The sequence below is a fragment of the Marmota flaviventris genome, chromosome 17 (assembly GCF_047511675.1).
Source record: "Marmota flaviventris isolate mMarFla1 chromosome 17, mMarFla1.hap1, whole genome shotgun sequence".
Taxonomy (NCBI): domain Eukaryota; kingdom Metazoa; phylum Chordata; class Mammalia; order Rodentia; family Sciuridae; genus Marmota; species Marmota flaviventris.
The window spans coordinates 74472170-74489059 of record NC_092514.1 but is presented as its reverse complement, the minus strand read 5'-3'; the positions used below and the strand labels follow the sequence as shown (position 1 = coordinate 74489059).

Sequence of the window (16890 nt, the reverse complement as noted above, 5' to 3'; positions counted from 1 at the left end):
AAGCTGGGGTTCATCGCAGTAGCAGAGAGCTTGCTTAGCAAGCATGAAGCCCGCAGCTGGATCCCCAGCACCATAAATAAATAAATAAACATCATAAATCAACATGAAGTGATTTTAAGAAAAGGAATTGTGATAATATCTTTTAAAAATACCCTTACTTCCACAATCCTTCCTAAATAATAGAAAAATGAGTTTATGCTAACCAGACAATTCAAACCTAAAGTTGTAATGTGTAAGAAATGTCATACGTCATTTCTGCCCAACCCTCCAGGTAACCTTACAAAAGCTGCACAAGGATCCCCAGGAGACTAAGATGGACTAATTCCTCTAAGCTGCAGCAGCCTCACACACTGAATCATGGTTGGGTCATTATTCCAAGGGACTAAAAACAGAAAAAGCATCAGATGATCAAGCTCCTGTCCCCATGATCATTTGTGGAAGCAACATCTCTGAAGAAACAGATGGCTCAAAACTGAAGAATTTTATTTTAATAGCCACAAAATATATAGATTATATAGGGATTACAAAACGAACATATTATCCCTGTTAACAAGTAACTCAATCTAATAAAAAAAAACCAAAACAGTGAAGATGTTTTGCATTAATCTGCAAGGGACTATGCTGGGGTTTAAAATCTAAGGTGAATAGGAAAGATAAATAATAATCCTCACGTTAATTAAATAAAAACTTATTCACATGGGCTGGGATTGTGGCTCAGCAGTAGAGCACTCCTCTAACACGGGCAGACTCGGGTTCAATCCTCAGCACCACATTAAAAATAAAGGCATTGTGTTGTGTCCATCTACACCTACAAAAAATTAAAATATATTAAAAAAACTCATATACAAAAGCACAACAGTGGCTAAAATCTTACTACCCGACTGTGGGAAGATAAAAAACTATTTTATCCATTTGAAAGCTTTCCTACCCCACTCCAAAGGAGTAAAAAAGAAAGGTCCACTTAGTTGTTTTAATTTTTTTCTTTGTGAAAAGATAATTTATTATTCCTGGCTGGGAGTGTAGTTCAATGGTAGTGAACTTTTTTAGCTTGCATGAGGCAAAATTTGATCCTCAGCACTGGGGTAAAAAAAAAAAAAAAAAAAAATCTACTCTTCAAGTTTAAAGAGTATATTAAATTTATCAAATCTTTAAAAAGTACTAGTAACTTCAACACAGCTGTTACTGGTGATGCTCCAGTTATAGTTCAATCTTACATTTCCTTGCAACTCTGTGAAGATTTTTTTTTTCTGTCATTATTCCATATCCATGAAGTTTACTGTAAATGTGGGACTGTTATATAAAGTCTGGGTTAAGAATTTTTTATGAGTATGATACTAAGAAAATTTAATTTCATTGAAAGTATTCACCATAATTCATAGCATAGTCCTATTATTACATGCCTCATTACATGCTTGGATTTACGCTGTTGACTCAAATCTCTACTAGGAATGCAATCTCATACAATAAACTCTCCTAAAACTGCTATCTAATGTGTCATCTTTCCCTAGTTAGTATCTAATATTAGGATTTTTTGTTTTTGCCTTGCTAGAGACTGAATCCAGGGCCCACTAAACAAGTGCTCTACCACTGAGCCACATCTCCAGCCCAGCATTAAGAAGGACTTAATTCAAAGTCTGGCCCAGTCTAAGAAAAAAAGCAAGCACTAGCTGCCTCACCTCTTAGAACCCAATCCTTCCAACAACTGACACCAACCACTGTATATTATTTTGTCCTGGAGAGTCTTCCTAACACTTTTTCAGTTTCACCCCACCATTATGCTTGTCCAAGCTTGCACCACTTCACAGACAGCTATAACAGACATAGTTTCAATGCTGTACCTCCACTCAAAGGGAGTTTCCTATCTACCATTTGAGAAGTCCATCAAGCCCATCAACAGCCATTCACAGTTCCCCACCAAACTATGGAGGTCCTACCCAATGCAGCCCCTTCTAAATAAACCTCACTCCAATACAAAACCCTCCCTTACTGTGAGTCCTCAGTGCTGATTTACTCAATAAATGTACTGGCCCATACTATGTCCCAGCCATTGTGTTAGACATGTTCTAAGATAGCCCCCAAATGTGGCTTGCCCATTTATCTCCTTGTAGAATATCCTTTTCATCCAAGCAAATGCTTTCAGTCTCTCAGGACCCATTCATTTCAAGCCAAGTCTTGTCTGTCACACTGACCCACAGATCCTCTATTCTAAATGACTAACTGAACACTCTCTCCCTGCATTTCCCATTTAGTTTTGTTTTAAATGGAACTTTTAGTTCTCCTGAGCCAAAAGGTATGAGGGAAAACCATGCTCAGTGGTCATACAAGTTTGAGAAATACTGAATTAATAAAGTTACCTTTATTAGCATATTTCCTTTTCAGCTAGACTTCCCAAGTGTCTAATATTTTGATTTGCATCCTCAAGTGGGAGGCTGTGCCATTACATACTACCTAGATTTTTGTTGAATGTGTATGTGGCTTTTTCAAACATTTACTGCTGGCTCTCTTTTTAAACCTTGTTTTAAAAAGCTTATTTAGGGCTGGGGCTGTAGCTCAATGGCAGAGTGCTTGCCTAGCACGTGTCAGGTGATCCTTAGCACCACATAAAGAGAAACAAAATAAAGGCATTCTGTCTACAACTACAGGGGAAAAAAAACAAAACAAAAAACTTGTGTAGTGCCCCTCTCTCTCAGCATCACTAGCAGAACAACTCCAGGAGAACAGGGAAAGTGCATTTCCTTCACTGTGGCTGCTGCAGGAAGAAGGCATGTAGTTTTCGTGGAATAAAGGAAGGAATGGGACCAGGCTTGGGCTTTAGAAGGCAGAACAGTGGAATGAGGAGGAGCTCAGGCTCTGGCATCAGAGGACCTAGACACACTTATCAAGGCTCCACCTTTGGGCAATTATTCAACCTCATCAGTCACAACTTCCCTGTATATAAAATGAACAGAATACCAGTACCTACACCTTACAAAATGCTGCTGAGGATTGGATGAGCTAACACACAGAAGATGCTCAGAAAGCATTTAGATAATACTAGCAGTTAGATTGGTGGGACACAGTGGAAAAGAAGAAAGATTAACTAAGAGGTTATTAAAATAAACAAAGCTATTTCTATGTATGAGGGCTTTGACATATACTGAGTTTAAATTTTGGCATCACCTCCTACAAGCTGTAAATGGAAATTACTTCCTTTTTTGTGTCTCTACCTGCTCATCTACAAAACGGGAATAATAAAAGCAACCACTTTAGAGGAGTGCTGTAAGGATTAAATAATACCCATGTTCTTGGCACACAATAAATGCCCAAATATTAGTTGTACCTATTTGAGGATTATTTTAAAACAAATCTGGTTGCCTGAGAAAATATTAAATACTCTCACCCAACCTTGCAAATGCACTTGCTCCCACATGATGATCACCTTCTTCCCCTGCTGCGACCCCTACCAAAAGAAACCCTGTCCAAAGCATTAGCCCACAGCCTCCTGAAGAGCAGCCTGTTGAGTTTCCCCCACTGCACACTCTCTCCTTGCTCTCAGTTTTTTATATTTCCTATGCAGTGTGAGAGAACATAATGCAACCCAAGAATAATTTTGCATCCCCTCTCTTTTCTATTTTTTTTAAATATTTATTTTTTAGTTGTAGTTGGACACAATACCTTTATTTATTTTTATGTGGTGCTGAGGATCGCACGGCCTCGCACGTGTTAGCGGAGTACTGCTGAGCCCCAACCCCAGCATCACATCCCCTCTCTCTTAATTTCTGAACGACCCTTGTTGACATTGTTTCCAGGCAAGAATGGTTGCAAAGGCATAGGCTGTGCCTGCGCTGCCATTTCCCAATTTCAGATCTTAGTTTAATTCCCAGTTGCTATTTTAACTTAGGTTTTCCTGGCTTATTAAAAGAGCAATTAAAAATAAATTATCTTTGGGAATAAAAAGTAAACAATACCTTTGCCAGGCTCAAGCCAAGCAAATGATTTTAGCTGAGAGAGATCTTAGTGTTAATAGCTAGACTGTACACATAAAATGAATTCAAATGATACCCATTCTCAATAACCATTTTGCCATAAATTCGCATTTGGCATCAGTCGGTAATGTCAAAAGACAGTCTGCATGTTGGTAAAGGAGTCAATTATAGACAGAAGTTATCCAACTGCTGAGGAAAATGACTTGATGTTTTGAATCACAGGCCTGCAGTCAGAGGATAGATGTTACAAAGGTATAAAGAGGATTCACTTCTAAAAGGTCCAAAGAAGGAAAATAAAGGCTTTAAAGTAAAGAAAAAAAGAGCTGTTCAAATATTTGTATCCTAGAGGATCACAGGAACCGTTTGTAATCATACAGAGAGCTGGTGGTCACAAAAAATACTTATGATGACAGCAAGCTGACATAATTGTACACTGTATTTCACTTTCATACGTGTGAAATAAAAATTGAAACTTTTTGTTGTCTCAGAAAGGTTTATGAAGAAGTAAAGTAAAAACTATGCCCCGTCAGACCAATCCATCCTGCAGCTCTCTGGAAGCCAGCTTTGAGACTCCTTGAGCCATGTGGCTCATGATCATGTATGTTTCCTGTTGTCTCCAACAGGAAAGATGTGTTGCAGCAAACAAGCAAAAAAAGAGGAAGGTAGGCGGTGAGACAGGCAACTCAACACTCCTTGGAACAAATACTTAAAATTCAATGGCCCACAAGAGGCATATATTTAGAAGCTGTATTTTTGTCCATTTTATATATCATAGAAAATCAAAGTCCGAACACACAGCTGGGACTCAGAGGGCCATCAAGAATATTAAGAGTTGAAAACAGCAGTGAAGGTTGCTTTCCCAAATCTGCCCCTCTTGTTGAGTGAGGTTCACAGCTCAGGAGAGTGCACCACACTATCTGTGCTGTAGCAGGGATGTTTCATGGCTGGATATCCAGATTGTCCAGCTCTGCACACATCTCTGTAGTTTTTTGAGGGTTGCATGGGAGGAATGCATTCTTAACAAATAGTTCTCCATCCCTGCAACAGCTTCTTCATTCACTGAAAACATCTGATGCCAAGAAAATAATTTATTTTCAGTATAATTCTAAAAATGACACTAAGGGTATAGACTTAATCATTTTTTAACATGTATAACCTTCTTATACTGCAACTGGAGAATTTAAAAACACACATTCTACTTTTCATTAGACAAGTAAACAGCTTAGATGCAACAGAAACCTTGTATGACTATTTTAAAGAGGTACTCAATGCATTCTCTGGGTAAGGGTTACACATTGCTTGGTTTCAACATCACACACACTCTACCCAAGGTTAGACAGTTATTTCTGGCACATAATCTTTATATTTTTAATAATTCAATTCCTGAAAAAGTTGTGTATAAGCTGAAAATCTGTAAATAGAAACACATTTATTACATTAAAGTCTACTTCAAGGAAGCTTACTGTGTATTATTTTGCTTAAAAAAATGCTGTCCTCACAACTGCACAATTATTTAAAAGCTAGTTTGTAAAAATTTAGATAGTCATAGTTAGACAAAATCCAAGACCTACTTTCCACAAAACGATTGGCCAGTTTTCATTTGACATTTTGCTCTCCCTATTGCAATCTCTGGCATTTTCAGACCAAAATGATTAAGATGTTAAGTATCTTTACTGAAAAACTAAAATCCAATCACCTTTGCTGTGAAGACAGCTGTGGTGTGAGAGACTGTATCACCTGTACTTTTAAGATATTTCACCACTGCTCATCTAAAATATGGGAAGACCCTCTGCCACAGAGTTTGAAAAAAGGCAAAAACAACAACAACTACAACAACAAACATTTAATTGTCACAAAACTGCAAGAAAGAAGCCAAAGCACTTTCAAAAGAAACAAAAACAACCCAAACCAAACAGATAAAAACAGTCACCTGGCTCTTCCTGCTTCCTCAGAACCCTTCTTACTAGCCTGTTGGGGGCTCCAGCTGCTTCCTGCCCCCTCCACTCATCTTTCTCCAGGGTGTCCATAAATCTGTCCCTGCCTCCTTCTCCGTTTCTCATGCTTCTTTACAAGCTTTAGTTCTGAGTGGTTTTTCCTTGCTCCATTCCCGGATCATTACTGTCTCAGACACTATCCTGATATGTGGATGAGCCTCAGACTCACAGCCAACCTATTTTCTTTCTTATAAATCTTCTCAAATAGCACCTTTGCACAATAAACCCTAAGTGGTAAATAGTTTTCTAAAACATACATCTGCAACCTAATGGATCCAATTCCTACTGGGGAAGACCACAAAGATCTATATAAAAGCCTCTTTAACCTTAAAATGTTAAACTATTAGGGAACTTGTATAACGCCAAAGACACTCTATCAACTCAAATAAAATAATGGACAAATAAATTAACTTGGTCTTTTTTTTCCCTTTAAGTCAATTTAGCATCTTTTTCCTGGGTTCCAAGAGAGCAAGTTTACATTCAGGACCACCTACCCTTCCTTGCTGTTGAGGAGGTGATAAAAACAGACAACACTGCAGGAATTTTATCCTTCAGGTCTTCCCAACCAAAAGCTGTCTTCACTATGGAAAAAAGCTGCCCAACTCCAGTTCTGACTTCCCCATCCACAGGCTTGGTTTTGGAAATGAGCCAGATGACAACATTTGGAAAAGCACAAAATTTATCTCAGTAAAGCTTTTTGTTAAACTAAAAAGGTGGTATTGGTGAGAGATCCTATAATTTAAAGTCTCGTATACTCCCTATATGACTTATTTTTTAATCTTCCACATCAGAACATCAAATGAAACAATCCATTCCCCTTCCCTGTTCCTCATAATCAGGACTCTAATGGCAACTACTTATTCCAGAACTCCTGAGCCAACTAAGTACAAATACAAACCTGTTACAAAATAATCTTTGTTAAAGTGTTAAAATACATGCCACTTAGGGGAAAAAATACAATAATAAACATTGTAAAGAAGAAAATCTAAAACCAACATTCACATGTATCCCAAACTACTATCAGAACATTTAAATACCAAAATGAAATTAAGTCCTATGACAGACCAGTGTCAATTCTTACTTAATTTCACACTCTAATAGTAAAACCAAGGCAATGGTCAAATTGGTTTGGACAAGAAGCATGGAAGTAGAGTTCAAAATCAGATTCTTTTTTTTTTTGGGGGGGGGGGGGGGGATTTATTTATTTATTTTTTACAAAGCTCTTGACATATCATATAATTAAATCAAGAGTGTGTCTATGTGTGATGTACTTATTTTACCATTATCATTTGCTCCCCAGTACCAAAAGAAAAAAAAAAAAAGCAGCAATTAGTGAAACTGAAAACAGAAAAATTAAAAAAAAAAATCAATGAAACAATTATTATTTGCTTAATTATCAATTTCTTATGACTCAATGTGAGAGAAAAAAAGATTATAAGAATATCTATTCTTTTGCAAATACAAATACTAAAGCTTTATTTAGAAAAAGACCCTTTCAGTACACATAAACAAAGTTTCAACTAGTCAGACCACATTTTGCTCTTTAAACACAATAAAATTAATTCAGATAATACAACTAATTTTTAAAACCTTACTTTGTATTATATTCCCCAATAACAGCATCCTAAAGATGCCACACTGAAGTGTTCAAAGCCCATCACTACCTCTGTTGTTCTGGAATAATGTAAATTTCTTCAAGGTGCCCTCTGCCTATCAAGTTCATCTGACCTAGGGCTAAGTTTTATCATTTATCCTTTCACTTAGTACCGAAGGAAGTCTGGAAAGGATATATAATAGCACTTCCCACACAGTTTAAAACGGCCATCGCTGTCCTCTGAAATCATTTAGGCCACATTCCAGCGTATCCATTCAGTTACCCCAGTCTAAATGTATGAAATAACTCACACAAAATAAGCTTTGTGCTGGGTCAGATTACATTCTGAGATGTACAAACCTCTCTCAGTGATGATCATAAACTGACGGGCCACCTATACTGGCCCAGGACATCAACTGAACACCAGCTACTGAGAAAAACCATCTCAGCAACACAATGGATTAAACCAGCCAGGAGGCTCCAACTTGCAACTCCACATTCTACTTGGACATCCACAGAGCACCATTTTGAGTTCAGAACCTGCACTTCACGCCCAGAAATCAGCGAGCAGACCACTCAAATGGAGGTTTCATCTGGCAAAGCTCTGAGACAACTAACTGCGTACTGTCAGATACCTTGGAACGCAATAGGTGCAGCCGAGACCCAGCGGCTCCTCCTCCCCCAGCTCCCGCACAGCATCCCAGCACAATCCTTCATCTTCGCCAGGATTTCTAAATCCCTGGCCAGCTTGCGCGCCAACAGTCTCTTGACCAGGTTAACGCACAGGGACCCCGTATATTCTCATCTGCACACTTTAACAGATGCAAATCTATTAATTAAATCTCGTCCACGAAGCAAAGGTGCAAATAAGGCATCCCTAAAAGCAGAGGTGGCGACGACGCGCTCGGATTTCGTTATCTGATAACGCTGCAGATGTTGTGCGGCTCGTTCTCCTCGGACGCATTACTCCGCAGTCCGCAACACCGTTACGAATCCACCTGATTTCAGACCCGCACGGCGCCCCCGGGTCCCGTTCTGCTCACCCAAACAACGCCGCGGGGGTCCCGAACCCGCACACTGCGGACCCCCGCATGCCATCCAGCGGGAACGCACAACCTGCGTGTGCCTGTCGGCTCAGGGCCGGATCTCACTCACCGCCCTCGTTTCAGATACGAGGGGACCGCGATGCTCGCGACCCACGCTCCCCACCACGTCCGCCGCAGGGCACACAGGAGGTCCGCACACCTCTTCCCGCGGCCCCGCGCTCGCGGGCTCCCTCCCGCCGGCCCGGGCCGGCGCCCCACGCGGGTCGCACGGGGCACGGCTCCGGCTCGGCCCGGCCGAACAAAGGGCGGCGGACCTCGGGGCGGCGGCGCGCTCACCTGGGCTCCGTCCCCGGCGGCGGCTCCGCGGGGCTCCGGCGGTGCGGGCCTGGCGGCGGCGAAAGCGCACTCGGCCGCCCAGGGACCTCGGGGGCGCTCGAGCGGCGGGGGCCCGCTCAGCGCCGGCGCCGCGGACTCGGCTCCCGGCGCGGGCGGCGCGGACGGGTGGGCGGCGGCGCGTCCCGGCAGGTCCAGGTCCCGCGCCGGCGACGCCGCGACGCGCCCTCCTCCTCGCGCCCGGCGGGACGCGGCTTCGGCGCGGCCCGGGTCCGAGGCGCCGGCGGCGGCGGTCGGGGCGCGGGGCCGCTCCGCTCCCTCCGCCTCCGGCTCCGGCTCCGGCGGGCCTGTGGCGGCGGTGGTGGGAGCGCGGAGGCGCGGGGCGGCCTGTCACGGGGCGGCGGGGAGGGACCGGCGGCACTCAGGGCAGCGCGGCGGCACGGCCGGCGGCGGCGGCTGCGGCTCCGGAGGCCGTCGCGCAAAGGTGCGGAGCTGCCACCGCGGCCATCTTGTTGCTCTAACTGACAAGAACCCCCCTCCCCCCACTTCAGCCAGACGGGGCGCTCGCGCCCCCTTCCCCGCCCCGCGTCGGCCTCCAACAGGAAGTCGTCCCGGCCCCTGGCACGTGACCACCCTGCATCTGCATACCGGAGGGCGGGCTGGCCAATCGGCGCTCTACGCCCCAGCTCCGCCCCCGCGCGCCCCTCCGTGGCCCATTGGCTTCTCTGTACAAGCCACGCCTCCCCCTTCCCCCTTAATACCCTCCCGCGCGATAGTTGTCCAGACCGCGCGGGGAGCGCGCCAGGTCACGAGCGGCGCGTACTCTGGCTGCTCGTACGCGCGCTGGTTCTGGGAGCTCGCTCTCTTCCCGGGGATGCTTGGAAAGCTGAGCTGTGGCCTTCCCCATCATTGCCTGCCCTCCCGCCTCTTGAGTACTGTGGCTTCACATAAGTGCGCTGGCTCGAGGGGCGCCGACCCAGGTTTGCTCATCCACTGGGTTCTCCCGGACGGCGCTCCTCGGGGCCCCCGCCCAGACTTTACGCGATATTTTCGCCCGGCGGCGCTGGCTCTCTATGCAGCGGCCACCAAGTCCTGGAGCTTGCACTGGCGCGCGTCCGGCCCGTGCCGTGCAGACACGTACACGCGCCGGCTGGGGACCGGGAAGCATCCCGCTCTCCTCGCGCCTCAGAGCCCGCCTCTGCGCGGCCCAGCTCCCGGGGGAGCGTTCCACAGCAAGGCACACAACCATGCTCGCCCCTCCCAACCCCCCGTCCCGGGAAGCTGTCCCTTCCCCTTGGAGCGAACACCCCCACCCCGCCGTGCACACAGCCGGTCCGGACCGGACCCGGGTGCTCGGTCTCCTACACACCCCACGGTTCCTTCCTGGCGTTGGGTCACCCGCCGCGATCCTCCATTCTGCCGCTTCTCTTCGGTATACATGATTCGTTCATGGTAGGCAAGGTCAGACCCAATGTGCAATCTGAAGAATCCCTTTTAACTTTCGGTTCAAGCCACGAGAAGATTTTGAAACCAGGTTTTTCTCCATTTTCATGAAAGGACGTGGAAGAAAGCCGGCTTTCTTCTCCGTGGCACCATGAAGATTCGGCGGTGCTATTACGGAAAGTTGCTGGTGCTCTAAGAGGCCATCCCCTGTCTACGTGTCACCATCAAGAACGGGAGATAATAACGCACGGATACTTTCGCAATGCAATTTTGTTACCGCAAGTGTCGCGCTTTGAAACCTCTAAGGATGAAAGAGACAACAAATTCCCCGCTCTCGTTTCCCTTCAGGGTCCCAGAAGCTGCCTACGCTGCTTTCTTTTTTCTGCCATATTTTAAGCCCTCAGGTAGTCTCGTTCACAAGTCACTCTCTAAAGTCGTTTTCAAATGTAATGCTGTGTATTCCCCCTTCCGAAAACCCACATCCCATACATGGATCCGAAGGCAGTCTAAGCTTGCATGGAGAAGTCTGCCCTTTTTATTCAGTTTTTTTTTTTTTAATTTACATTAATTGCGGAGAACCAGCGTCTTTTCTATTTCTCAAAGGTAGAGGCATTATCACACTATCAGGAGGGAACCAAAATAACATCTTGCAAATATACAGCACCCACTGGGTAGGCTGATAAATCAATGAGTCCAAGTATATGGGTGGACCGACATTGTAATAAGCACAACTTCACTTTTTGAATTATTGAACCAAAATGTCATTATTTAATATTTGACTTTGATGTTGGTTTTGTAACTATGGCTTTTCAATTCCCTTCTGTTTGATTCCCTTCATTATTCCCCTTCATCATCTTAACCAGGCAAAATAGTTCTCTCTTAGACTGTAAACACCTGGAAGAAAGGCAGGCTGTCCTTTCTGAACCCAAAACTAAGTCAGAGTTTGGCATGCGGACCTGTGGCAATAGAAAGAATATTCAGATCAGGGTTGACCAAAAAATGAGGAGTTTTGTCTGCATGATCCTGGAGATTGCAGATCACAGTGTTATTTGTGGCTGGAAAGAATTAAGTATGAATTAGGAGCCCAAGCAAAGTTGTAAAATCGGCAATTTCATACTTGGGATTTGTCAACCTCTTATCATACTGCCATGACCACCTCATAACTTAGGTATGAGTTAATGTTTATTTTTTTTAAATGGAGAAAACCAACAAAATCACATATAAGAGGAGTAAATGCTAAATGTAACCCTTAAAAAGTCAACTAATTAAGGACAGATGGACAATTCCTGAGTGGATACTAGTACATGTAAAAAATTAAGTTCTAGGTGCCCCCATGTTCAACAAGCCTAAATGTATGAAATATTTTTGTTTGTTTGTTTGGTGAGGGGTTGTTTTTTAATATACAGTCAGCTGGGCATGGAGGTGCATGGCTGAAATACCAGCTACTCAGAGGCTGAGGCAGGAGTATCCCATGTTCTTAGCCAGCCTAAGCAATTTTGACCCTGTCTCAAAATAAAAAAGGACTGGGGATGTAGCTCAATGATAGAGCACTTACCTTACCTAGCAATTGTGAGGCCCTGGGTTCCATCAGTAGTACCAAAACAAAACAAGCCTACTCTAAAATAGCGTGCAGTTCAAGAGACTGCTCTGAGCTGGTCAGATCCCAAATGGAGTACTGTGCCAGTTCTGAGCACCAGGTGTAAGAAAAAAGTTGACAGAGGTTCTCAGGGATCTGATTGATTGTTGATGAAAGTCCTCCAATCTGAGCAATGACTGAAGAAGCAGAAAATATTTGTGTAGGGAAGAAGAAACAGATAGGTCATGTGTTGATCTTCAAACATTTTTTAAAATTCCCATATACAAATAGGTGCAGATGTATTCTTTGAGAACCTAGGGGGCAGACCTGGGATCATGAGTGAAAAGTATTCAAGGCAAATTTTGGTTCAGCACAAAAAAGAACGTGGAGAGTTATCCATGAAAAATCCCATTTCAAAATGTAACAAGATCCACATCTGGGGCTGGGGATGTGGCTCAAGCGGTAGAGCGCTCGCCAGGCATGAGTGCGGCCCGGGTTCGATCCTCAGCACCACATACAAACAAAGATGTTGTGTCCGCCAAAAACTGAAAAATAAATATTAAAAAAAAAAAAAGATCCACATCTGTGGAAGAGTTTAAGCAGAAAAACAGGGAGATGGGATTTCTTTGTGGATATCGCAAAACAGATTATTGCATTGAACAGAATTATTGACCAGCTCAAGAGTCTCCCAAAGCATGCTGCTTGGACCAGCAGCAGCAGCAGCACCTGGGAGCTTGTTAGAAGACAAACTTCTGGGACCCCCTGCCAGACGCACTGAGTCAGGTACCCTCATTTGTGGCTGGAAAGAATAAAGTTCCCCAGGTGATTTTGAGATGCAGTAAGGTATAAGAATAAAAACAAAGGCCACCTTGGGATTTTTAATGTTTGATACTTAACCTCCCCTCCACTTCCAGGCCCTTCCTACTCTGTAAGGTTGTCTTGCTTCTTCTCCAGGTCCCTGCTTTCATCCCTGTCAATTCTACAAGTATAGTCTGCACTCTAATGGTGGCCTCTTTTTTGTTTATTTTAAGATTTATGTTTTAGTTGTAGTTGGACACAGTACCTTTATTTTATTTATTTATTTTTATGTGGTGCTGAGGATCGAACCCAGGGCCTCGCATGTGTTAGCGATCGCTCTACTGCTGAGCCACACCCCAGGCCTACTGGTGGCCTCCTAAAGAGAAAAGCTTTACGACTCAAATGATTGCTCTTCAGTGAAAATGTAATGAAGTGAGGCTTGGTTCTCCGGTGTGTCACCAGTATATAGCAGCTTACAAAGGCCATTCAGTCAGGCAGCCAGACAGCTGACGTGGTTCTCAAACTTTCTGTTTAGAAGACTCACCAAGGTAGCTTGTCCAAAATAGAGATTCATCATAGGTCCAGGTGAGGCCTGTGAATCTGCATGTCTAACCAGCCCCCTAGGGAATTCTGATGCATTTCTCCTCCCACTTTGCTGAGAATAATCCTGGAATAGAGAAAAGAGCCCTAAAAGTAGAGTAAGGGTACGGCTTGCTCAACTCAGGAGTTGTTAGACCTTAGCAATCTACTGGGTCTCAGAATTCTTTACAGGCCTTCTTGAGTTGAAGATAGTCACTGAACCTTTGTTGAACACATATTATATGCCAGGCTGCGGACTAGATGCTGGGGATTTAAAGCTACAGGACAAACCAGGCATGGTGGTGCACACCTGTAATCCCAGCAATTTGTGAGGCTGAGGCAGGAGGATTGTAGGTTTGAGGTTGAGGCCAGTCTGGATGACTTAATGAGACCCTATCTCAAAATAAAAATAAAAAGGGCTGGGAATGTAGCTCAGTGGTAGAGCACCCCTGGGTTCAATCTCTAATACAAGGGCCAGGGGAGCAGCATGCGGTGGTTATGAGATGAATGCCTCACATGCAAGGTCCTGAGGGAGGTGGTAGGGTCCTAGAGCACTTTGGAGGGCTTAGGGCATCTTTCCAGAGAGCCTCTGAGCCTTGAAGGATGCAAGGGAAGCAGTAATGGTCAGAAGCTGATGAAAGGATATTGAAGAAAGAGGGAACAGCCAGTATTATGAATTAGGAATGAGGTGACCCCCAAAAGCTCACGGGTGAAACAATGCAAGAAAGTTTAGAGGTGAAATGATTGGGCTAGGAGAGCTTTAACCCGGTCAGTGCATTAATCTGCTGATGTGGATTAACTGGGCGGTAACTGCAGGCAGGTGGGGAGTGGCTGGAGGAGGTGGGTCACTGGGGTTGTGCCTTTGGGGGTTTATATTTTGTCCTTGGTGTGCAGATCTAGATGGATCGATCTCTCCGTCTCTCTCCGCCTCCTTCTCTCTCCGCCCCCTCTCTCACTGTCATGTCCTGAGCTGTTTTCCTTTGCCCCATCCTCCCCCCCATGATGTTCTGACTCACCTTAGGCCCAGAACAATGGAGTCGGCCATTTTTGGACTGAGACCTCTGAAACTGTGAGTGATGTCGTCCACACGGTGCAATAGCTCAAGGTGAAGAGAGAGTTGAGCTGGGGCCAGATTCCAAGGTGCATCTCATATCACGCTGAGATGTGTGGACTTATCCTGAATGTAGAACCCTTAAGTGATTTGAAACATTATTACGCTTGGTCGTCAGAGAGCTCTCTGGAAACAGTGACAGTTGACATGGAGAAGGGTGCAACAGGCTGGCACAGGTTGGGGCGATGGCCTGGGGTGGGAGCCCTGTGAAGTCACCCAGGCAGGAAATTAGAAGGGATGGAAGTACCTGGAGTGGCAATAGTCGTCACACCAAGATGGTTTTAAGGTGGACTCTGGGGGAGTTGAGGACTGTTACACGTGGAGAGTAAGGGAAATGGTGAAGGATACGGCCAGGTTTTCTTGCCTAGTGAGTGGTAGCCCTACTACAGGAGAAGGTTGAGCCAGAGGCCTTAGGTGTATGTGGGTGGATCTTATGAGAGTTGGGGAGAAAAACCTTGCAGGGCCTCTGGGCCCAGAGCAGAAGATGACCAATGAAGTCATGCCGATGGTATCGACTGGACAGGGGTCTCAGGTACTTAAAATAGCCTCACTTATCTGAGTCCTGTGATGCTGGGTGGATGGCTTTAGGGACACTGCAGTTTCTTTGATCCAATTCTGCCCAGATCGGCAAAGTGATGTAACAGAGAGATAAGGGGCTCAGGTTGCAGAGTTTCATTTGGGAGGAGGAGGGAGGATCACTCTCAGTCTTTCACCCAGATGGGTTCTCTGTAGTCTCAGTTCTGCTGACAAATCTGGTGATCAACCAGGAGTGAGTGGGGCTTTGTGTCAGCATCCAATAACTCTGGGATTTGCCGCCTGAGGGAACTCCATCATTTTAGGGCCAGCTCCTTCATAGTTGCTTTGATTAAGCAAATATTTCCAAGCCCCAGAATAGGCAATACCCCACAGTCATCCCAAGATCACCTGCCCACTGCCCTGTCCATCCTCCTGAGCTCCTGACAGTTTCACCAGGACATGATAAAGATATAAGCAGCAGGGAAGGGGTCATTTGCCTAATCCCAGTGGCTTGGGAGACTGAGGCAGGAGGATCTCTAGTTCAAAGCCAGCCTCAGCAACTTAGTGAGGCCCTAAGCAACTTAGCAAGACCCTGTCTCTAAATAAAATACAAAAGAGGCCTGCGGATGTGGCTCAGTGGTTAAGTGTCCCTGGGTTCAATCCCCAGTACCAAATAAATAAATAAAGACATACGTGATTTTGCCATTCTGTTCCAGTTTTTCTTTTCTCTGTGCCATCGCATTGTACTCGTTTCTATACCAACTAGAATGTAAGCTGCCCCGTACAAGGTCTCTGTGCGTTCTGTGTGACTGATGTGTCAAAGCGCCTGCCACACATCTGGCACTCGGTGTCCAATAGATTTTCTTTGTTGAACTACCACATTAAGACAAACTATGATAAGTGTCGTGAGAACATTAACATCAACTGTAGAAGAAATCACAGTTGGATATTAGGTGTAAGGGGTGGATCAGGGAATGCTTCATAAAAATATGGGATTCGAGATTTCTTTAAAACGATGGATAGGGTCATCCTTTCCTTCCTCCCTCCTTCCCTTACTTCCTCTTTCTCTCTTTTTCCTTAATAGTGTACCAATTATTTGGAGACTTAAGAGACATACCAGAATGTTTGATGTTTACAGCGGATATTTCCTGAGACCTTTGTAGAGTCTGATTAAAAAAAACCAACAAAACAAAACTTTAATGTAGGTCCAGGAGCGGTGGTGCATGCTTGTAATCCCAGTGGTTCAGGAGGCTGAGACAGGAGGATCATAAGTTCAAAGCCAGCCTCAGCAAGGACGAGGCGCTAAGCAACTCTGTGAGACCCTGTCTCTAAATAAAATACAAAATAGGGCTGGGGATGTGGCTCAGTGGTTGAGTGCCCCTGAGTTCAATTCCTGGTACCCCCTAAAAAATAAAAATTTAAACTTTAATGTATAATTAATTTTCTCCCCCTGCCAAGTAAATGAATGCATACATTATCCTGAGTAGACAATGAAAAAGACCGTTTTACTTACCTGTTGCTGAGAAACAAATTAACCCAACATTTAGAATTTTAAAACACTAAACATGGGTAACCACACAATTGCTAGAGTCAGGAACTCAGGAGGAGCCCAGCTGGGTGCGTCTCCCAGTGGCTGTGGTCAGGCCACGTCTATGGTCTCTGGAGATCCAACTGGGGCTGGAAAATTCTCTCCCAATGGCCTCACATGACTGAGGCAGTGGGCTCAGTTGCTTGCCATCTGCACCTCTCTGCAGGGCTGTGGTAACATGGCTCACCCCAAATTGAGTCAGCCATCCAGGACATGAAACAGAAGCCAAAGTCCTTCATGATGTGACCAAGCATGGTGGTGCATGACTGTCATCTCAGTTACTCGGAGGTTGAGGCAGGAGGATCACAAATTTGAGGCTAGCCTGGGCAATTAGTGAGACCCTGTCT

General features: G+C 44.8%; 1 protein-coding gene across 7 annotated transcripts in view; it reads right to left on the bottom strand.

Moving 5' to 3' along the window:
- The window catches only part of Tnrc6c (trinucleotide repeat containing adaptor 6C), a 118936-nt gene extending 109881 nt beyond the window's left edge, over positions 1-9055 (bottom strand). For all 7 annotated transcript variants that reach the window (XM_071603894.1, XM_071603899.1, XM_071603895.1 and 4 more), the window contains exon 1: positions 8936-9055. The gene's annotated coding sequence lies outside the window, so the exon portion shown is untranslated. The remainder of the gene's footprint in view (positions 1-8935) is intronic.
- Positions 9056-16890: the final 7835 nt, after the last annotated feature.